Source organism: Erythrolamprus reginae, chromosome 4 (assembly GCF_031021105.1).
Source record: "Erythrolamprus reginae isolate rEryReg1 chromosome 4, rEryReg1.hap1, whole genome shotgun sequence".
NCBI lineage: Eukaryota > Metazoa > Chordata > Lepidosauria > Squamata > Dipsadidae > Erythrolamprus > Erythrolamprus reginae.
In genome coordinates, this window is record NC_091953.1 from 66248261 (window position 1) to 66272172 (window position 23912).

The 23912-nt window shown below is 42.8% G+C and overlaps 1 long non-coding RNA gene across 1 annotated transcript; it reads left to right on the plus strand.

The window, feature by feature from the left end:
* Nucleotides 1–1177: 1177 nt before the first annotated feature.
* Nucleotides 1178–5991, plus strand: LOC139166671 (uncharacterized). Its single transcript, XR_011559017.1, has 3 exons — nucleotides 1178–1822; nucleotides 2985–3096; nucleotides 3710–5991. It is a non-coding gene; the product is annotated as an uncharacterized lncRNA (long non-coding RNA).
* Nucleotides 5992–23912: the final 17921 nt, after the last annotated feature.

Genomic DNA, 23912 nt, shown 5'->3' on the forward strand with positions numbered 1-23912 from the left:
TGATTGTGCTGTATGGTTTTTAATTGTTTAATTATTTTTAATGCTTGCATTGTTTGTCTATTTTTTTTGCTTATGTTCTAATTATAAGCCATCAAGAGATGTGAAGTAATAATATAAACTGAATAAATAAATCACACATAGCTCAATAAATTTGGCTGTTTGAGATGAAAGACAATTCTTCCTGCCCAGCAGCTAACCTGCAGAAAAGTAGTGGTAAAGGTACAATATCCTTCTGTAGGACAAACTACCTGGAACAAACTGTATTCCCATTTGCTGGAAGGGTGTGCACAGTTTACAGCCCTCACAACTGCTGCACTGACTGGTGCAATCACCTTAGTTGACTCCAATATAAAGCTGTCCTTTAGTTCAGCAAAGAGTAGAATTTGATTTTCAAATACAACCTTTCATTCAGATGGCATGATGGTAGGGGTACCAATATAAACATAAATAACTCAGAAATGATTCCATCAGCTTCAATAAGCCGCCAGATTGGGTTGTTAGATTGAGATGACTAAGCACTTCCAGGCTTGTGTGTCAGAATCAGAAAAGATTTGAAATGCTTTTTCCTTCCAAGCAAGTAAGTTTCATTGGAAGTTGGATGAAACTACTTAAAACCCAAAGGCTTTTGCTTATTATAGACCCAATTCGAGACCACAGCAGTATCTTAAGACGTGCTCCATTTTCTCCCCACCCTCCCCCGTTATCTTTCTCAGGGCGGGCTAGCAGCTTTTGGAAAGAGTCAGTTGATCTTTGTGTGCGCGCAGAGTGATGGACGTTGTGTGTGGGAATGGATCTCAGCGCACCGTTCGCGCTTCTGCCACACGTTTTCGCTCGCTCTTGCTCTTCAAGGCCGCGTGGGTGGGTGGTTAGCTTTCAGGGACGGCGGGAGGGTGGTTGGGAGGGAACACAACGCAGACAGGTGGGCTGGACGAGTTTTCGCGGTGGCGGAGGCTGGCCGAAAAGGAAGGGGGGCAGTGAAGAAGGCAGCGTGGTGAGGTGTCTCATAAGGTCTGGACAGGTGTGTGCGTGCGTATTCCGTATACACGCGGATAGAGGAGGCGGACTGGCGGTGTGTAGGCAGCAGGCATGCTGGCGTGAGGTTTGCGCTCAGCAAGCGGCGCCTGAGACGCGGGCATGTGATCAAAAAGCAAGGGGGGAGGAAGAGGAGGAGGAAAGAGGGAGGGAACCGGCTATACTCTACGAGGCAGGAGTTTGCCAGCTCTGAGGCGCTGGCGGAGGGGACCCGGCCCGGCGGGAGGAATGTACCTCACAAAGGACGCGCGCGCGTTTGGCGGGCCGCCCGGGGCGGGAATCGTGGCGTGTGTAGGGGCAGGAGTGGAGTCGCTCGTTCTGCCTCCCTCCTCAGGAATCCCAAGCGGCGAAGGAGCGGCACCCGCAGTGTGAGGCTCCCCCCTAGCTGTTTGGAGCGGGCTACGTGAAGAGAAGGTGGGGGGGCGTCCAGAGAGCTGCAAAGAGCAGCAGACGCTTCATCCTGCGGCACCAGCAGGAAGAGAGGCGCGCGAGGGAGAGCCGAAGAGCCCATGTGCGCAGGTGGGCAACACCCGTTTTCACCGCATTGTCAGCGGTAGTGGCCGCAGAGAGGCATTTGGGGAGGGGACAAGAAGGTGGAACAGGACAGCAGACGGGAGGCTGGCATCCAAGAGCCTACGGCGAGTCCGGGATGGCTCTGGGTGCGTGTGTGTCGTGGGTGCCAGTCTGTCTTTCTCAGTCTCAGAGATTACGGTTTACAACTTGCTACCTTTCTTTGGCTGGATGGAAGTGAAGACCGCGAGAGAGCGTGGATCGAGGGAGGGAAAATCAGGTGTGTTTCTCCTTCCCTTAATTATTGGCAATCTAAAAATGCACGCGTATGCTACTGTAAATTAAATATGTGTATGGTGTGGTTTAGGGGCAACATCAGCGGACATATAGGAACTGCCCTGCGTTTTGTTGTTACTTTGGGATTTCCATTTAGAGGAGCTTGTAGTGGGGAAGAGAGCGAAAACAGCGTGGTGGAGACCTTGACAAGTGGCTTGGCGTTGAGTAGGCAGGGAGGCTTGCTTGCCATGTGCAAAAACACAGTTTGTATTCAGGAGTAATTTCGAAGGAGGAGATTAGTCCACAGCCCTGCATGGAAGAGGGAAGAGGCAAGATGCAAAGGAGCACTGGAATCTGATTTAAGATAAAATAATCGCTACCCACCTGTACCCAGTTTTTAAGGGATTATCCTCCAACTTAATTTTATTAGTACAGTAGTTGTGATGGCGATTGAATAGCACTGCTAAGGAAAACCTTGTATAATAGGGGACTCATTGCACTGGTGTATTAACCATTAAGCAGACTAAGCACGTGCTTAGAGCACCAGGCCCAAAGGTGCACCACAAATTTGAGGGGGGAAACCCCCAGTATGTACAACAGTATGTATAAAGGAGAGGGGCAACAAGATTTGTCAGTGTTTAGGGCACCAGTGAACCTTAATCCGCCATTGACTAAATGGATTGGTTTGCAAGAAGCATATAAAATGTAGGAATATTAAAAATATTATAATAAAGTAATCAGGATTCCTGATGAGATTGATCAATATGTTGGTTGAGATTAGTTGTATTAGATATGATGATGCCTGCATTTATTACTAGATAATCCCAACAATTTGCTACACTTTTATATACTATTTTATCAGGCAATGTAGCAGATAAAACATTCATTAAGGTAGAGATGATACTTTTTTTTTACCCTTTATACAATTTCACTGAAATAAAATGAATACTTAAAGGCTGAAATCCTATACTGAACTTTCTGAGAGTGAGTGAAATTTACTTTTGATTACACATGTATTAGATTACTTTGTAAAAAATTAATGGACATAATGCATATATGGGTGGGAATGCCTGAGACTTTTTCATGTATTTTGGACTAGAGTTTTGGATGTGACAGTTAGCTACAGTAGATGTAACACACATTTAATTTCTTCCATTTAACTATAGATGGCAGTGTGAAAGCTAAATACAAACATTGGTAGAAGTTATTTTTTGCTCTCTATGAGAAAATGAAGACAGTGTGCACATGACTAGGCTTGGGGAACTGGAGAAACCACAGGTACGTAAATTGATTAATCTAATTGCCTATGTAATATTTTCTGCATTTCAAAGTATCAGATGTATTTGACCTGAACAAGTTTTTAAAATCAATAAATACAGAAAAGCTTATTTATAACAATTTAGAAGATGTGAGAAGGGACAGCTTAACTGAAAGGTCTCTTGGAAGCAATCTTTTAAGGATTTTAAACCTTTAAAATAGTGTTAAGTAAATGCAAACTTGTCTTCTGCTGTTGCTGCTGCGCCATTAACAAAAGTATGTGTGTATATAAGTGCTCTGTAAAATGTTTATTTCAAATACAAATATGCTAATTGAAGTTGGCAGATTTCTCCTTGAGTGGTCTAGCACACAATCAAAAACATATTTATATACTGAACCTCAACTCACTTAAAAAAATCAGTTAAGTTAAAATGAACTTGAATTATATGTCTGTAAACATATTTAGAGCACCAGTATAGTTAAAGGTGGATTTAGCATTACTGTGAGATGAATAATAAAATTATTTTCTGGCTGGTGAGATAAAATCAGATGTTTTGGAAGGTGATAAGTATAAGAAACATTTTTGCATAAATTTTGCAATTTCCAATAGTGAACACATCTTTTTGTCTTGCAGGAGACAGATGAGGTCTTTATTTATTTATTTATTTATTATTTAATTGGATTTGTATGCCGCCCCTCTCCGAGGACTCATCTTGGGGCTCATAGGCATCCATAGAGTCCTAAGGCATCTCTCTGCTTCTATACGCATCTAAAATCTAGTATTATATCAAGAATGAACTTCCATGCCTTTCCAGATTCTGGATAAATTGGAAGGACGGGAGATTTTCTCCTGAAATAATGCTGAGGTTTTGAAATTTCTCTAAAACTTATCATGACATTAGGAACAAGCTCTTATCTTTATCTAAGTTCAGGAAAAGAGCAGACACACTGATATTTCACTGGGCTTTACAGATACTTGGAAAGTAAAATGCTTCTTGATTCTGAATATTTTGAAAACAGCATGTGACATCAGAGGTGAGAGCTTGCTTGTCTCCTGACCCAGGAGAGAACAGATCTGTGGCGCCCACAAATTTTGGCCATCTGTCAAGGTTAGCAAAATTGATGAACTGCTGATCATTGCCTCTAAATTATTTTAGGCAGTTTTGTTGACTCCCACATTTGATATGCCATGTTGCACAACAATATACAGTGGTACCTCTACTTAAGAACTTAATTCGTTCCGTGACCAGGTTCTTAAGTAGAAAGGTTTGTAACTAGAAGCAATTTTTCACATAGGAATCAATGTAAAAGTAAATAATGTGTACAAACCCATTAGGAAAGAAATAAAATCTCGGAATTTGGGTGGGAGGAGGAGGAAGAAGAAAAGGAGGAGGACAGCTCCTGCCCAGAGCAAAGGGAGCGTTTCTTTTGTCTGGGTGCTGGCAGAGGTTTATTCCCTCTCCAAGCGCCCAGAGAAAGGAAAATGCTTTGTTCGCTCTGGATTGCCAAAGCCCCATTAAGCGCCACTGAAAGGCTCCATTAACAGCCCGGAAAAGCCTGAAATGGCCAGGCTTAAAGGGGGAATGGAAGGAAACTGGCCAGGCCTTCGTATCACTGTCAAATTTCCTGGGAAATTTTTCTAGGCTCGGGTTCTTAAGTAGAAAATGGTTCTTCAGAAGTGGCAAAAAAATATTAAACACCCGGTTCTTATCAAGAAAAGTTCTTAAGTAGAGGCGTTCTTAAGTAGAGGTACCACTGTATACTGCATGCCAGCAATATACATTACAATGGGAATTACTGACCATTTTAAAGGAAAAATTGAAAATCGTTAGAATGTTTTGTTATTGCAGTAGGAGCAAAAGATATACAATTAGCAATATAATTACTTACTAGCAAATCCAATTTGAATTAAAATAAATATGAAGTTAAAACAATTTTTACTAATCATGTGATCACTAAATTGTAAGAAAATAATTCAGTCTTAAAATCATAGTGTTGGAAGAGTTCACTTTAGGACAGGAATGAAAATTAAAGCATCCCCAAAGATAAGAACCTAACCTCCTTTTAAACACATCTAGCAAAGCAGAGCACTTTGCCACTCCAGGTAATTGTTTTCACTGTCATATTTGCCTTCCTGTAACTTAAATGCTTATATCCAGCACTTTGGAACCATAGAGAATAAGTCTTGACTTAATCTGTGATACAAGTATTTACTCGCCCCTTCTTTCTACTTCTTCTCCAATATTTCTCAAGGCTAATGATTTCAGTTTCTTCAGTCCTTTCTCACTACTCCCTGGATTATCCTTGTTAGCCTTCTCAAATGTTTTTCAATTTTCGTGAATCCCTTTAAATATGTAACACCAGAAACTTAGTTACGGTATGTATCTGTCTTTTCCTAATGCCCATATACACAGTTCGTTTACTATCCATCAAAAATTCAGTCTCCTTGGAAACAGTAACAAATGGTGAGAATAGGCATTATAGCATTATATCCAAGCATGTGAATACTTGTACCTCTTTTCTAAATATGTTTACTTGAGTAAATATAATTACTTGAGAGTATAGAAATCAGCACTTGGTATTGGGGTGCTTGAAGAAGAACAATTGATATGTAGAACTTGTCTACTTGGAACCAAAAATTTAAAGTTTATTGAATGGCTTGTATTCCTGGCAGTTGCACGTGTGAGTGAATGTATAAATTCATAACCTTATATGTAAAAATGTAGCCGTATGTACTCCTTTTACAGTAAGAAGTCATAAAATATTAACAATTATGTCTAATGTAAGAGAAGCAGTAGGAAGAATGCTCTACTGAGGGTTCTTATTACAGAGACTTCACCATGCAACAAGTACCATTACTGTACATTATGATAAATTGTCATAAATAATTGAAATAAACTGTCATTACTTTCCAAATGCTTGATCTGTATCTTTTGATCTGCTCACCAAATTACTGAGAGAACAAGACAACTGCACACTACCAAAACATCAAGATTTCCCAGGTTTTTTGTAAACTGGTACTAATATACTAAACTGTTACATAATTTATTTACAACATGTGAATATTAGGCTGTCGGTAATGAAGTATATTAATCTCATTAAAAAATGATCACAAACTAGATCTTTATCTCCCTCCTCACTCTCTATTCTATTTGGGCTCCATTTCTACAATGCAGCCATCTCAGCAGCTTGCATTCCTGCTATTTTGAGTCCTACACAACATGGATCACTACATTCTTTTTTGTGTGAGTCAAAACGCAGAGATAATGATCAGACACTGGATTCCAGCCAAAAGACAGATACTGATAGTTTTTCTTGCAGACAAACTTCAAGGATGGAGAGGGAGTGAGCACAGATGGCATCCTGTAACCCATACCTGCATTGGAAGAAAACATTGTGATAGTAATAGTATTTAGGTTTATTGACTTTTGGATGAAAGTCAACAGTCTTAATCTTTTGGGTGTATAAAATATAAACTATAATCTTAATAGTAGACCTTGGGCTTTGTATGCAAAGCATCCCAAATTCAATCTTTGGTATTCCCACATAAGAATTAGAAGTTGTATAAGAAACAAAAAGTTGCAGCCAGTACATTTAGACCTGATTGAACTATATTTCCTATTTCCAAAAGAAATAAACCTGAGAAATAATTCTTTAAAAAAAATATTTATAGTTAAAAGTAAGTTCTGTTGTGACAGCAAACAAGAGGACTGGATACCATAATATTGAACTCTAAATTCAGTATTTAATTGAATGTTTGAATGTGCTAGGGTGTATGTGGATTCCTATATTTCCTTTGCTTGTACAAAGATTCGATATGTGATATAATTCTTATAATAAGGAAGTGACATTAGTTTTAAAGAAGTGATTAAGACAATATATTCTATTTAGGATATATCAAAAATTTAGGTGAACCTAGTTTTAGCTTGTATATCCAAAGATTTTTGGAAGTATTTTCTGCGAACAGTGGTATCTCTACTTACAAACTTAATTCGTTCCGTGACCAGGTTCTTAAGTAGAACAGTTTGTAAGAAGAAGCAATTTTTCCCTTAGGAATCAATGCAAAAGCAAATAATGTGTGTGATTGGGGAAACTAAGGGAGGGTGGAGGCTCTGTTTCCTCCCAGAAGATTCCTAGAGAGGCCCCATGGAGGCTTCTCCCCGCCTTTTCTGGCCCTGTTTCCTCCCAGGAGATTCCTAGAGAGGCCCCACGGAGGCTTCTATCTGCCTTTTCCAGCACTGTTTCCTTCCAGGAGATTCCTAGAGAGGCTCTGTTTCCAGAAGATTCCTAGAGAGGCCCTGTTTCCTCCCAGGAGATTCCTAGATAGGCCCCACAGAGGCTTCTCCCCAGTGATGGGCTACCAAATTTTTTACTACCACACTGTGGGCGTGGCTTATGCATTTTGTTTCAACATCTTTCAGTGCAAATTGGGTGCTCTGGGGTGGAGCTCCAAATTTTGCTATCGGAACTGCATTCCTGACCGTTCCCGTAGGAGCTCGTTACTGCTTCTCCCTGCCTTTTCTGGTTACAGTTTCGGAGGCTCGGGTTTGTAAGTGGAAAATGGTTCTTGAGAAGAGGCAAAAAAATCTTGAACACCCGGTTCTTATCTAGAAAAGTTCGTAAGTAGAGGTGTTTGTAGGTAGAGGTACCACTGTATCTTGTTCACTTGTTATATATCAGACATATTCGTGTACTGTCATTAGTCATGTACAATATTGAAGGCAAAGGAAAAGAGGCTGGTAGATGATGAGTTGGTTAGATACTGTCCTCTACATAGTGGGCATGAGTTTGGGCAGACTCAGGGAGACAGTGGAGGATGGGGGGAGGGTTGGGATGCTGTGGACCATCGGGTCACTAAAAATTGGACACGACTTAGTGACTGTACAACATTAGTCATATAAGCCAGTAGATGAAAAATGCAATCTTAATTGCATGCAAGTTATTGCATAGAATCAAAGTCCTTCTCAATTTGAAGGAGCACGTATAATAAATTGTGCTCCTAGAAAAAAATATTTTTTTATAAAATAGTATTGTTTGGCTTTGGATGCTCAAAAAGGGACCAGTCACATTTTGCTCATTTACTATCAGCTGTTTGACTATTGAGCCACATCTGCTCTACATAAATGTCAACCTTTATTGCATGATAATATGTTTGAGAATGTTGAAAGATGCTTCTGCTTTTTAGTTACATACAGATTATCTTGTTAAAGAGTTTATATTATCTTAATTTCCAGTTAAACCATAAAATCCAATTTATATAGACCATGTGTTAACAATACAAAGATTTCAGAACTCAAGAAAGAAGAAAGTATATTCAGAAACAAATTGTGGAACAATAACTACATGCAAAGAGCTACCAGAGAGATATACCATATCTTTTGGACAATAAGGTGCACTCCCCTCCCAAAAAAGTAGGTGGTGTGCGTCTTATAGAGTGAATATTACTGAAGCCCCGCCCACTCATTGGCCCTCATTCTTCAGCCTCTGCCTCCCACTTTGCCTCCTTACAGCAAACAGTCTGGTTAGCTTCAGCATAGCCTGATTTAGCATGAGCAGCTGACTGGCAGTTGGATTAGTCTCTGGGAATATCACTGATCATGTGTTCCAAGCTGTGGGGATCACCATCTCCCATTTGCACCTTGGCACACCCCATTTTTTGCTTCCGCACATCCAGTTTTTGGCCTGTTCCAGGTGGCAGAGAGAAGCTGCAGCGGTAATCCCTGCCACCTGGAACGGGCCGAAAACATGACATGCCAAGGCTGAAAATGGGGCATGCAGAGGCTTAAAATAGGGTGAACAGAGGCTGCGATAGGTGGCACCCTGGAACAGCTGATTGGTGGTGGTGATTGATTCTGGGAAGGCCATCTAACCACCAGTTCAGGCTGTACTGAAGCTGACCAGGCTGTTTGCTGCAAGGAGGCAAGTTACTGGGAGGCAGAGGCAGATTTTCTTTCCTCCTCAAGGTGTGTTTTATAGTCTGGAGCATCTTATAGTCTGAAAAATACAGTAATGCATTATTTATTGTGTTATTATAAGTGCTGTTGTCACCACATCTGCCTTCTGAATGTAGTTTACATGAAGTCCCCCCTAATTTTATCTCAATAATAATAATAATAATAATAATAATAATAATAATTTATTAGATTTGTATGCCGCCCCTCTCCGAAGACTCAGGGCGGCTCACAACAATAATAAAAAAACAATATTATAGCGAAACAAATGTAATATTAAAAAAGAAGCATATAAAACCCTATCATATTTAAAAACCAAATAACACATACATATCAAACATAAAATATAAAGAGCCTGGGGAAAAGGTGTCTCAATATAAAGAGCCTGGCGGTATAGGTGGGTCTTGACTAGTTTACAAAAGACAAGGAGGGTGGGGGCAGTTCTAATCTCTGGGGGGAGTTGATTCCAGAGGGCCGGGGCCACCACAGAGAAGGCTGTTTCCCTGGGGTCTGCCAAACGGGACCCGGAGAAGGCCAACTCTGTGGGACCTTATCGGTCGCTGGGATTCGTGCTGTAGCAGGCGGTTCTGGAGGTATTCTGGTCCAATGCCATGTAGGGCTTTAAAGGTCATAATCAACACTTTGAATTGTGACTGGAAACTGATCGGCAGCCAATGCAGGCCACGGAGTGTTGTAGAAATGTGGGCGAACCTGGGAAGCCCCACGATGGCTCTCGCGGCCGTGTTCTGCACGATCTGAAGTTTCCGAATACTTTTCAAAGGTAGCCCCATGTAGAGAGTGTTGCAGTAATCAAACCTCGAGGTGATGAGGGCATGAGCGACTGTGAGCAATGACTCCCTGTCCAAATAGGGCCGCAACTGGTGCACCAGGCGAACCTGGGAAAATGCCCTCCTCACCACAGCCGAAAGATGATGTTCCAATGTCAGCTGTGGATCGATGAGGACGCACAAGCTGTGAACCCTCTCTGTAGGGGTCAGTAGTTCCCCCCCCAGGGTGATGGACGGACAGATGGAATTGTCCTTGGGAGGCAAGATCCACAGTGTGTGTGTGCCCATGTGCATGTGCAGGGGTGGGCATTACATTATGGGTGTGGGCCCACATGTGCATGTGATAGCCCGTTGGGCGCCCTTTAGGCACCCGAGCAAAAAAAGGTTTGCCATCACTGTTCTTAGATAATATAATTAGTTCCATGACAAAGTGATATATATTTTCAAATACATATTTGTTGTATTTGTCTAAATGATGGCAGCCTAAACAATATATAAAGGGGGAAAAACAGGCATATATAGTGGGACAAGATTGTAAATGACAAAATGTGAATCACAATACAAACTTTACTGCGTTTACACTTGTGGTGTTACATGCAAGTTCTTAAGGGATGGATCTTATGTCATAAATTCCTATTGCACATTTCACCATTTTGATGAAACCTTCGAATTAGGAGAACAAAAAACATACTCAAAATTGAAATACCGGGAACAATACCAACAATGGTTGAGTGAGATGATACTCTCATAATATGGTTTTAGACTTAACTTGATGTTGTAATCCATTCCAAAAAAGAAGGCTTAATTTATAAATGACAGCAGATTAATGAACCATGCTAAGTCAAAATACATTATAGATTAATGTTTCACGTGAACCAATCCATAGATACACTGATGTGAACATAGTAAAAAAGGAATTAAATATTTAAGATTTGTATGGTACTTGAAAGGGATCCCACTGCTTCAAACACATTATCTTATCTCCTTAGAACAGCCTGAGAAAAAGTCAGTTTTAGTACCATTCACCATGCTTTAAGAGCAGAAGATGATTTCCTTAAGAGCTTCTAATGGCTTATAACTGTGATAGCAAAACTACGGTGGAGCCATATTGGAGGGCATGCGAGACATTGCCCTGTGTCAGCTCGAGCGTGCATGCATGCGCTGGCCAGCTAATTTTCAGCCTTGGGAAAGGCTATTTTGCCCTCTGGGCGCTTTAGGGAAACTTCCCTGAAGCCCCAGAGGCAAAAAAAAATTGCCCAATGGACAAACCAGAAGTTTGGAAAAATGCACTTCTGGTTTACCATTGTGCTGTTTTTTGCGCTCCAGAGGGTTCAGGAAAGCTTCCTGAAGCCCCAGAGTGCAGAAAACACAACAATGCCAAAACGGAAGTGTTTTCCCCCGAACTTTGGGTTTGCCTGTTTAAGTATTTTTTTTCAGGTACCAGGCTTCAATGAGGCTTGTGCGCATGCACGGGGATGAGTGAAGCTTGTGCGCATGCACGGGGATGAATGAGGTTTGTGCGCATGCCGCTCCAAGTCCTCGGAGAGGGGCGGCATACAAATCTAATAAATAATAATAATAATAATGAGGTATGGTTGTGCGCATGCGTGAGGCAGCATGTATGGGGGTTGCACATGCATGGGGGAAAGATGTGGGCATGTACATGCATGCTAGCACATCCAGACTGGCTTACATCAGCAGATTTGTGCTTAAAGTTCTTGTTGACTCATAGGTCTTGCTTCTTAAGCTATGCCAGAACTTTCCTCCTTTTTAGTATAAATCTTGATATTGTGTGTTATTTCAATACAATGATATTTATGTAATAAATTCTTAATATTATATTATAGATGGAAGGGGAAAGAAAAAGTGGATATTCCATCAATATTAGTATAGATTAGGACATTACTATTACAAGTACAGTATTAGGATTAATTAAACAAAGCATTAGAAATGAGGAAATGAAAGAATATTAATTAAAGTACAGTGGTACCTCATGATACGAACCCCTCGTGATACGAACCCCTCGTGATACGAACCCCTCGTGATACGAACCCCTCGTGATACGAACCCAGGGTTTCGAATTTTTTTGCCTCTTACGAACTTTTTTCGGCTTACGAACCCACCGTGGATCGCAAAATGGTGCTCTGCTGGGCGCCGCCGCCCGGCTGTCACCTTTTAAAACAGCCAGGGGGCTTCTTGCCGTTCTCCCGAACGCTGAACCTGGAAGTTCAGGTTCGGGTTCCGGAGGCCGCCGAGAAGCGCCGCCGCCCGGCTGTCACCTTCTGAAACAGCCGGGGGGCTTCTCGGTGTTCTCCCGAACGCTAAACCCGGAAGTTCAGGTTCGGGTTCTGGAGGCCGCCGAGAAGCGCCCGGCTGTTTCAGAAGGTTACAGCCGGGTGCCGCCGGGCGGCAGAGCGCCATTTTTGCAAGCGTCGACGTGGTTTTCGGCCAATCTGGAGGCTAGAAAGGAGGTGGGGGAATCCCAATAGGGAATTCCATGGGTGGCCTCCGGAACCTGAGCCCGAACTTCTGGGTTCGGCGTTCGGGAGAATGCCGAGAAGCCCCCCGGCTATTTCAGAAGGTGACAGCTGGGCGGTGGTGCTTCTCGGTGGCCTCCTGAACCCGAACCCGAAAAGTTTGGGTTCGGGTTCGGGAGAATGCCAAGAAGCCCCCCTGGCTGTTTTAAAAGGTGCCAGCTGGGCGGCGGCGCCCAGCGGAGCGCCATTTTGCGATTTTTTTTCTTTTTCCACGAATTAATCACTTTTACATTGTTTCCTATGGGAAACAATGTTTCGTCTTACGAACTTTTCGTCTTACGAACCTACTTCCGGAACCAATTAGATTTGTAAGATGAGGTATTACTGTATTAGTTATGTAATAAAAGTTTGGTCTTAAGATAAATTAAGATTTCTGTTATTGAAATCTCTATCCTGTTGGTGTATATAAAAATAGATGAACAAAACAAGTTTAACAAAATTGAGATATTTAAAAAAATAAATGATTTCTTTAAAAAGAAAAAAGTACCACTTTTTTGGTCTATAACATTCAATCCCTCCCCCAAAATAGGTGGAAATGTCCATGTGTCCTATAGAGCAGCGTTTTCCAACCGGTGTGCCGCGGCACACTAGTGTGCCGCGAGACACGGTCAGGTGTGCCGCGAAGCTCCTAGGGAAGCTCCAGCTGGGCGGGGCGTTAAGTGCGCCATGGCTAAGTGCGCGTGGTGGGAATTTCCCTGGCGGCGGCAGCAGCGGCACCAGGAGTAGCTGCCTCACAGCTGACCACCTTGCCCCTGCTACCGCCGGCAACCCTCCCTCCCTCCGGGCCCCAAAGCTCACACCCTGCCACCGCCAGGGAAGCTGCAGCCGGGCAGAGCGCACCGTATAAAACATGAAGAAAAGATCCCGCGGAAAGGCGGGGTGGGGGGGTGCCGCCTCACAGCTGACCTTTTCTTCTTGTTTTACGGTGCGCTCCGCCCGACTGGAGCTTCCCTGGTGGTGGCAGGGTGTGAGAAAATGGCTCCGGCAGCAGGTAAAAGTCGTCCGGGCTACCGGGAGGCGGAGCGTGGCTGGGCGCCGCCTGGGAGGGCGAGGGGGTTGATGGCTGCTGCCTCTTAGCTGCAGAGCCGGGCGGAGGCGAAGACAACGGCGCCCTCCACTCTTTCTCCGGCTCGAGCTCTCTTTTTCTCTCTGTTGCCAGCAAGTCATCTCCCACCTGGAAGGGGGAGGCGGCTGCAATCCCACGATGCCCTCCCACAGGAGCAACAATAAATACCAGGGTGGGCTATGTTTCAAGCCCCCCTTTCGCCCCTTGTCAGCTCCTCTGCAATTCTGCCCCTTCTTGGCTGAATCCCCAGCATTTGCTCCGATGGTTTTAAACACTGAGTCCGTGCTTAGGGCTGGTTGGTTCCCCTCTGAAGAAGCCCCGGTTAGGTTGCAGATCTTCCTGCTGCGTTTCGTTCTTGGAGAGCTGTTGGAATGAATTTGTGATGTGTTTCAACGGTGTGGTGAAAGAAAGAGAGAGAGAGAAAAAGGAGGGGAGAGAGAATGAGAGAGAAAGAAAGAGACATAGCAAGAGACAGAGAGAAAGAGAGACATAGCAAGAGAGACAGAGAAAGAGAGAGAGAGAAAGAGAGACATAGCAAGAGAGGCAGAGAGAGAGAGAGACATAGCAAGAGAGACAGAGAGAGAGAGAAAGAGAGAGAGAGAAAGTGAGAGAGAGGAAGAGAGAGAGAAAGAGACATAGTAAGAGAGGCAGAGAGAGAGAGAAAGAAAGAGAGACATAGCAAGAGAGACGGAGAGAGAGAGAAAGAGAGACAGAGAAAGTGAGAGAGAGAGAATGAAAGAGAAAGAAAGAGAGATAGCAAGAGAGAGAGAAAGAGAGACAGAGAGAGAGAGAGAAAGAAAGAGATAGCAAGAGAGACAGAGAAAGAGAGAGAGAGAGAGAAAGAGAGATAATGAAAGAGATAGCAAGAGAGGCAGAGAGAGCAAGGGAGAGAGAAAGACATAGAGGGAGGGAAGGAGGGAGAGAGAAAGAGAGCAAAAAGAGAGGAAGAAAGAAAGAAAGAGGGATGGAGAGAAAGAAGGGAAAGAAGGAAGAGAGAGAAAGAGGGAGGGAGAAATAGAGCGAATTGGAGGAATAGATTCTTTTTTTGTCCAAACTTTTCTTTAGCCGCCCCCCCCGTTCAGTGTTCCCCAGGATTTTGAAAATATGAATAATGTGCCTTGTCTCAAAAAAGGTTGGGAAACACTGCTATAGAGTGAATGTGGCTGAATCCCTGCCTACCCTTTGTCCTCTGCTTCTCAGCAATTTGCCTCCTTACAGCAAAGAGCCTGGTCAGCTTCAGCACAGCCTAATTTAGCATGAACAGCTGATTGGCAGTTGGATTGGCCTCCTGGAATACCAATGTGATGGTTTGCTCACGTCTTGCGCAAATAGTTATGGACTGCGAGGACACAGAGACGCTGAAGGGGTGAGGCAGGTGTCCTGTATACCTGGCGCCTGAGAGTGACAGTGACTGATGAGGAGTCAGGGTCGGAACGACAGCCAGGTCCATCAGCACTGCCTGACAAGAGTTAATCAGCACTTCCTGTCAGGAGTGAATTAGCATTTTCAGGGCTGAGTGACTCAGGGGAAGAGGAGGAGCCATTTCTGGATGCTAGGGTTCGGAGGTCATGTAAAAGATACGAATGGTTGGTTAGGAAAAGAGACACTCATAAGTAGTGCTGCTGGGTAATTGGGTTATGCCTTCACACTATTTAAGGGTGAGGCATGCTCTACCTTGTTGGAGAAAAACAACAACATTCATTGAGGAATCATCTTGTCTTGACTCTTGCATTCAGTTTGGATTTTAAAAGGACACATTCTTGGCTTTGCTAATGAGCTTCGGTCTTCCAGTCAATTTCTGTGAACTTCATCTGAGAACTCTGGCTACATCTGGTAATTATTACCAAGTTTATCTTTGCTCTGGAACTTTAGCCAACTGATAACACTTTGCTAGATTTGTTTTTCTCTCTGAAAAGATTTTCAATATTGGGACAATTTTGTACATATTAAATCCTTTTATTAATTAGACACTTTGTGTGTATCTGATTATTGGGGCTGGCACCAGGACAGAACAACCGCCGATCAACTGTTTCAGGCTCCGTCCATCACCACTTGTCAGCTCCGTCACCGCTGCCTCTGTCTCTGCATGCCCCATCTTTAGCCTATGTGCATCCCATTTTCAGCCTGTTCCAGGTGACAGGGATAGCTTTGGTGGCGATAGGTGGTGGCGGTGATCCCCGCCATCTGGAACGGGCTGAAAACTGGATGCACAGAAGCTGAAAACAGGGCTTATGGAGGCTAGAAATGGGATGCACAGAGGCCAAAAATGGAGCATGCGGAGGCCAAAAATGGGGCGTGTGTGGAGGTGCCGATAGGCAGAGGTGCTAATGGGCAGAGGCGGAGATGAGTGACAGCAATCACCACAGCCTGGAACAGCTGATCGGCGGTAATCTGGGAGGCTGGTCCAACCACCAATCAGCTGCTCGTGCTAAATCAGGCTGTGCTAAAGCTGAACCTGCTGAAGTTTGCTCCAAGGAGACAGAGAGGCTTTCCTCCCCAAAAGCTTGGTGCACTTTTGGTCCTATAGTGGGAAAAATATGGTAGTAGTTGAGTTTTTGACTTCTCTCTTTCAAGTGGAAAGAATTCCTCAACCTGAAACAAATTGCAAAAAGATTAATAGAACTCTAAATATGTGCGTATGTGTGCATGCGCATGTGTGCACTCCAAGTCTATATGAAGAGCTCTTTTGTTGATGTGTTCGTTTGTTTGTTGGATTTATATGCCGCCCCTCCCCAAGGACTTGGGGCGGTTCACAACATATCAAAACAATAAACAATATACATATCTAAAAAAATCCAATTAATATAGCTAAAAAACTTTAAAAACTCTAATAACATTTAAAATCATTCATTCCCATTGACACAGCAAGAGATGGGGAAGTTCCGAAAGTGAAACATAGAAACATAGAAGACTGATGGCAGAAAAAGACCTCATGGTCCATCTAGTCTGCCCTTATACTATTTCCTGTATTTTATCTTAGGATGGATATATGTTTATCCCAGGCATGTTTAAATTCAGTTATTGTGGATTTACCAACCATGTCTACTGGAAGTTTGTTCCAAGGATCTACTACTCTTTCAGTAAAATAGTATAAGGGCAGACTAGATGGACCAGGAGGTCTTTTTCTGCCGTCAGACTTCTATGTTTCTATGTTTCTAAAATAATATTTTCTCATGTTGCTTTTGATCTTTCCCCCAACTCACTTCAGATTGTGTCCCCTTGTTCATATGTCCCATGAAGAGTGGCATATTCAAATATCTTGTAACCACTAATATTTGGGGCAAAGCTGAGGTGTCTTGAACAATTAAAACAAAGTAGAAAAACAAGTGGTAAAAATAGGTTGGAGCAGATGCATGCTTATCAACTAGAACAGCATTGTGACAATTTATTAAAAAATAGCTAGAACAGAAAGTTTATCTGTATGTTTTAAAACCCACATAATTAATTTTGAGATATCAACCTGATTTACTTGCTCAATATTATTCAGCCCAATGCAATGGCTTTGGGAAAAGTATCTGTCTGTCTGTCAGTCTGTCTGTCTTTCTGTCTGTCTGTCTGTCTGTCTGTCTATCTATCTATGTACACTGAGAGCATCTGTACCAAAGACAAATTCCTTGTGTGTCCAATCACACTTGGCCAATAAAGAATTCTATTCTATTCTATTCTATTCTATTCTATTCTACATTCTATTCTATTCTATACTATTCTATTCTAAATGACTGCATGACTGTAACTTGTTGCTTGTATCCTTACAATTTATATTGACTGGTTCCTAATATGATTTGATTGCTTATTTGTACCCTATGACAATCATTAAATTTTGTACCTTATGATTCTTGACCAATATACCCTTTCTTTCATGTATACTGAGAGCATATTCACCAAAGACAAATTCCTTGTATGTCCAATCACACTTGGCTAGTAAAGAATTCTATTCTATCACATTCTCATCTGTAGATTATTCATTTTTCCAGTTTTGTGCGAATACAAATCTTGTTGCAGTTAGTACATGAATAATTAGATATGCTTACCTTATAGGTTTCAGGTAAAATCCCCAACAAAAATATTTCTGGTTTTAAATTAATGTGCTGTTTTATCATCTTTTCCAGCCACATATGTATTTTTGTCCAGTATTTTTTTGCTTCTACGCATATCCACCACATATGATAATAAGACCCAAGTATCTGGTGGCATTTCCAACATTACCTTACTTATCTTTAAACATCTTTACCAACCTCGCTGGCACAAAGTGCCATCTTTAAAATATCATATACAAATGTTCTTTATATGTAGTTGATATTGTTAATTTATAGGTCCTGTTCCACAATTTTTGCCATTTATCTAGTTCTGTTGTATAGCCAAAGTTTTTTGCCTATGCTATCATTGTCTCCTTCACTTGTTCATCTTCCAATTTGATGCCCGGTAAGTAGCTGTAGTTTTCTTTATCAATCTTTCTTCTGTCCCTGTTAATATCTTACCTAATCTGTCAATTCTTTATAGAAACAATATACAATGGTATCTCTACTTAAGAACTTAATTTGTTCCGTGATCAGGTTCTCAAGTAGAAAAGTTTGTAACTAGAAGCAATTTTTCCCATAGGAATTAATGTAAAAGCAAATAATGCGTGCAAACCCATTAGGAAAGAAATAAAATCTCGGGATTTGGGTGGGAAGAGGAGGAGGAGGAGGAGAAAAATCACTGCCGAAGGAAGAAGGTGAGGTGAGGGAATAAAAAGAATCCAAAACTTTAAGGCTTAAAAAAAAGAAAGAGGGACTCTGAGGCGGTGAAGGGGAGCACACACCTCCCATACACCCGGCACGAAGCTGCCTCCCATACACTGCGCCAGAGGGAGAAACCCAGGGGAATGGCAGGAAACTGGTCGGGCCTTCGTGCTACTCTCAAATTTCTTAGGAAATTTTTCTGGGCTCGGGTTCTTATCTAGAAAATGGCTCTTAAGAACAGGCAAAAAAATATTGAACACCTGGTTCTTATCTAGAAATGTTCTTAAGTAGAGGTGTTCTTAGGTAGAGGTACCACTGTACTTTAATATCTTTCTCATATCTAGAATGTATCTGTACTTGTGAATACTATGCCATATCAATTCTTTGATCACTCAGTTCTTGTTTAGTTTTGATCTCCCCCTTTTCATTCAAAACATCTTTGAATCTAACAATATTTCCCATATTAATAATGTTTGGGTGAATCAGTGCTTCCATCATTGAAAGCCAAACTGGTATCCTCAAGTAGTGTTGCGCTCTGATTTTTCCCATACTAACAGTAGTGTGTTCCTAATATAATGTCTTTGGAAGTAGGCTGTTCCCATACCAAAAGAAAGCATGCCAACCCAGTTGCAAATAATGTATCGCAAAATGAATAGTCTTGTAAGCATTCAATACAATCAATTCTTTCATCCATGTTAATGCCTGGTAGTACAACTTCCAATTTGGAAGTCCAAAGCCTCCTCTGTTTCTTGAATTCTGCAGCATTTTAAAACTAATTCTTGCTTTTTTTCCTTGCTAGATACTGTATATTTTAGTATTATTTTATTAAGCTCCTCAAAATAGTTATTTCCAATTTTATCAGAATTGTTTGAAATAAGTATAATAATTTTAGCAGTATATTCATTTTAATTGTAGCTATAATAATTGTCTTCCTTAAACTTTACACATCTTGCTGTCAGCTGAACCCTTAAGTATTTTACTTTCTTAGTAATCTGAATATCTATTCTCTTCATTAACACTTTTTTCTGTTTATCTGTAAAAATTTTCATTAACATCTTAATTTTCTCTGTATTTATTTTCAATCCTGCCACTTCGCCATATTCTATTTTTCAAAATTAGTGTAGGCCCTGTTTCTTTTAGATCTTCCAGAATAAAATCATCTGCAAGTGCCTGTAATTATACTTTCCCTTTTTTATTTCCATACTTTTTATCTCTATATCTTGTCAAATATTTCATATTTAATACTTCCAGTGTCTATAAATAATGGAAGACAAGGGACATCTTGTATATTTTTGGATGCTTAACCTTTTCAGTCTTATCTCTATTTACCATCTCCTTTGCAAATTTGTTTATAATATATTGCCTTAATCATATTAATAAATCTCTCCCCAAAGTCCATGTATTTTAATTGTGCTAGCATAAATTGCCAGTTCACATTGTCAAATGCTTTCTGTGCATTTGTTTCTCTGGATGCGCTTTGTAATACTCAGGTGTATTTAAAATTATTCTCAAATTGTCTTTGATTTGTTTCTTCAGTAAAAAACCATTTTAATCTGAATGTATAAATTGATTCAAGAATCTTTTTAGTCTTTCCGCAATTATTGAGGTGTATATTTTATAATCAGCATTCAATAAAGATATCGGTCTGTAGTTTTTTTCTCTGTTGTAAGTCTGAGTTGGTATGAGAGTATATATGCTTCCATACATGAATTTGGTACTTTAGCTTCTAGCAGTAGTTCATTAAATATTCCCAGCATTGGTGTACTTGAAATATTTTGTAAATCTTTGTAGAGTTCTGCTGGTAGACCATCTGGATCCGGTGTTTTACCATTCTTTTGTCTCTTAATTGCTTCTGTTAATTCCATCATCATTATGTGTTCATCCAACAAAGCTTTCACTGTTTCAGGTACTTTAGATAGTTCTACTTTTTATAAATATTGTTTTAGAAACATAGAAACATAGAAGACTGACGGCAGAAAAATACCTCATGGTCCATCTAGTCTGCCCTTATACTATTTCCTGTATTTTATCTTAGGATGGATATATGTTTATCCCAGGCATGTTTAAATTCAGTTACTGTGGATTTACCAACCACGTCTGCTGGAAGTTTGTTCCAAGGATCTACTACTCTTTCAGTGAAATAATATTTCCTCACGTTGTCCTCACGTTGCTTTTGATCTTTCCCCCAACTAACTTCAGATTGTGTCCCCTTGTTCTTGTGTTCACTTTCCTATTAAAAACACTTCCCTCCTGAACCTTATTTAACCCTTTAACATATTTAAATGTTTCGATCATGTCCCCCCTTTTCCTTCTGTCCTCCAGACTATATAGATTGAGTTCATTAAGTCTTTCCTGATACGTTTTATGCTTAAGACCTTCCACCATTCTTGTAGCCCGTCTTTGGACCCATTCAATTTTGTCAATATCTTTTTGTAGGTGAGGTCTCCATAACTGAACACAGTATTCCAAATGTGGTCTCACCAGCGCTCTATATAAGGGGATCACAATCTCCCTCTTCCTGCTTGTTATATCTCTAGCTATGCAGCCAAGCATCCTACTTACTTTTCCTACTGCCCGACCACACTGCTCACACCATTTTGAGACTGTCAGAAATCACTACCCCTAAATCCTTCTCTTCTGAAGTTTTTGCTAACACAGAACTGCCAATGCAATACTCAGATTGAGGATTCCTTTTCCCCAAGTGCATTATTTTACATTTGGAAACATTAAACTGCAGTTTCCATTGCTTTGACCATTTATCTAGTAAAGCTAAATCATTTACCATATTACAGACTCCTCCAGGAATATCAACCCTATTGCACACTTTAGAGTCATCGGCAAATAGGCAAACCTTCCCTACCAAACCTTCCCCTATGTCACTCACAAACATATTAAAAAGAATAGGATCCAGAACAGACCCTTGTAGCACACCGCTTGTAACCTGTCTCTGCTCAGAATTTTTATTTTATCTTTTGAAATTATCTCTTGATTATTTATTTATTTATTTATTTAATTAATTTATTATTTGGATTTGTATGCCGCCCCTCTCTGAAGACTCGGGGCGGCTCACAACAAATGAAAAAACAATCCAATACATAATCCAATTAATTAAAATATTAAAAGTTTTAAAAAACCCCTATACTAACACACACACACACAAGCATACCATGCATAAATTCAGCGGGCCCAGGGGGAGATGTTCAGTTTCCCCATGCCTGACGCAAAGGTGGGTTTTGAGAAGTTTACGAAGGCAGGGAAGAGTAGGGCAGTTCTGATCTCCGGGGGAGTTGGTTCCAGAGAGTCGGTGCCGCCACAGAGAAGGCTCTCCCCCTGGGGCCCGCCAACCGACATTGTTTAGTTGACGGGACCCGAGAGGAGGCCCACCCTGTGGGACCTAATCGGTCGCTGGGATTCATGCGGCAGAAGGCGGTCTCGGAGATATTCTGGTCCGATGCCATGAAGGGCTTTAAAGGTCATAACCAACACTTTGAATTGTGACCGTAAACTGATCGGCAGCCAATGCAGACTGCGGAGTGATGGTGAAACATGGGCATACCTGGGTAAGCCATGACTGCTCTCGTAGCTGCATTCTGCACGATCTGAAGTTTCTGAACACTTTTCAAAGGTAGCCCCATGTAGAGAGCATTACAGTAGTCGAACCTTGAGGTGATGAGGGCATGAGTGACTGTGAGCAATGAGTCCCGGTCCAGATAGGGCCGCAACTGGTTCACCAGGCGAACCTGGGCAAACGCCCCCCTCGCCACAGCTGAGAGATGGTTTTCTAATGTGAGCTGTGGATCGAGGAGGACGCCCAAGTTGCGGACCCTCTCTGAGGGGGGTCAATAATTCCCCCCCCCAGGGTAATGGACGGACAGATGGAATTGTCCTTGGGAGGCAAAACCCACAGCCACTCCGTCTTAACCGGGTTGAGCTTGAGTCTGTTGACACCCATCCAGGCCCCAACAGCCTCCAGGCACTGGCACATCACTTCCACCGCTTCGTTGACTGGGCATTGGGTGGAGATGTAAAGCTGGGTATCATCCGCATATTGATGATACCTCACCCCATGTCGTTGGATGATCTCGCCCAGCGGTTTCATGTAGATGTTGAATAGCAGGGGGGAGAGGACCGACCCCTGAGGCACCCCACAAGGGAGAAACCTAGGACCCGACCTCTGACCCCCCACTAACACCGACTGCGACCGGCCAGAGAGGTAGGAGGAGAACCACTGGAGAACAGTGCCTCCCACCCCCAACCCCTCCAGCCGGTGCAGAAGGATACCATGGTCGATGGTATCGAAAGCCGCCGAGAGGTCAAGGAGCACCAGGACAGAGGATAAACCCCCTGTCCCGGGCCCGCCAGAGATCATCCATCAATGCGACCAAAGCGGTTTCCGTGCTGTAACCGGGCCTGAAACCCCGACTGTTGGGGACCTAGATAATCGGCTTCTTCCAAGGACCGCTGGAGCTGGAGTGCCACCACCTTCTCAACAACCTTCCCCATAAAGGGAAGGTTGGAGACTGGACGATAGTTATTAAGTACGGGCTGGGTCCAGGGAGGGCTTCTTGAGGAGGGGGCGCACGAGCGCTTCTTTATAGAGTGATGAAAAAACTCCCCTCCCCAAGGAAGCGTTGGTAATCTCCTGGGCCCAGCTCCGTGTCACCTCCCTGCTGGCCGAAACCAACCAGGAGGACACGGATCCAGTAAACTCACAGCTCCAATGGCCTTGTCCACTTCATCAGGTGTCACCAGATCAAACTCTTCCCAGACAGGTGGACAAGTACGTGCCCCAGTCACCTCGACTGACTCGTTGTCAGTCGACTCTGTCTTACAATTGGAGTCGAGGTTGGCCCGGATCTGAGCGACTTTATCAGCGAAAAACGTGTTAAAATCCTCAGCACTACTCTGCAAGGGCTCCCCAACTCCCCCCTGGTTAAGAAGGGAGCGGGTCACCTCTAAACAGAGCGGCCGGGCGGGATTCCGCTGATGCAATCAAGGCGGCATGGTACGCGCATCTTGCCGCCTTGAGCGCCACTTTGTAAGTCTTAATAAAAGCTCTTACAAGTGTTCGATCGGATTCAGACCTACTCTTCCTCCATCGCTTCTCTAGACGTCTCTTTTGGCGTTTCAACTCCCGGAGCTCCTTGTTGAACCATGGGGCTCTACGGGGTCTAGCGCCGCGGAGAGGTCGCAAGGGCGCAATCCGGTCGAGAGCCTCCGCAGCAGCCGTATTCCAGGCCTCCGCAAGAGACTCCGCCGAACTGTGGACGAGTGCCTCTGGAATAACCCCAAGCGCCGTCTGAAAGCCCCTCTGGGTCCATCAGGCGTCTGGGGCGGAACATCTTAATTGGTTCCGCCTCCCTGCGGGGAAGGATTGGAGCCAGGAAGTCAAGCCGTAGTAGGAAATGGTCTGACCATGACAAAGGCAATGTTTCTAAGCCCCTTAGTCTCAGACCATTACTCAATTGCTCGGAAAGGAATACCATGTCAGGTGCGTGCCCTCCCTCGTGAGTCGGACCCTGTACTACTTGAGTCAGGTCCATGGCTGTCATGGTGGCCATGAACTCCTGTGCCAACCCAGAGGTTTCGCCGAGTGACGGCAGGTTGAAGTCCCCAGGACAATAAGTCCGGGGAACTCCACCGCCAACCGGCTACCTCCTCGAGTAGCACAGGCAGGGCTTTTGACACGCAGCTGGGAGGCAGGTACGTGAGAAATAAGCCCACCTGAACCCCTAAGGTCCAACTTCATCAAGAGAGACTCGCAACCCGCAATT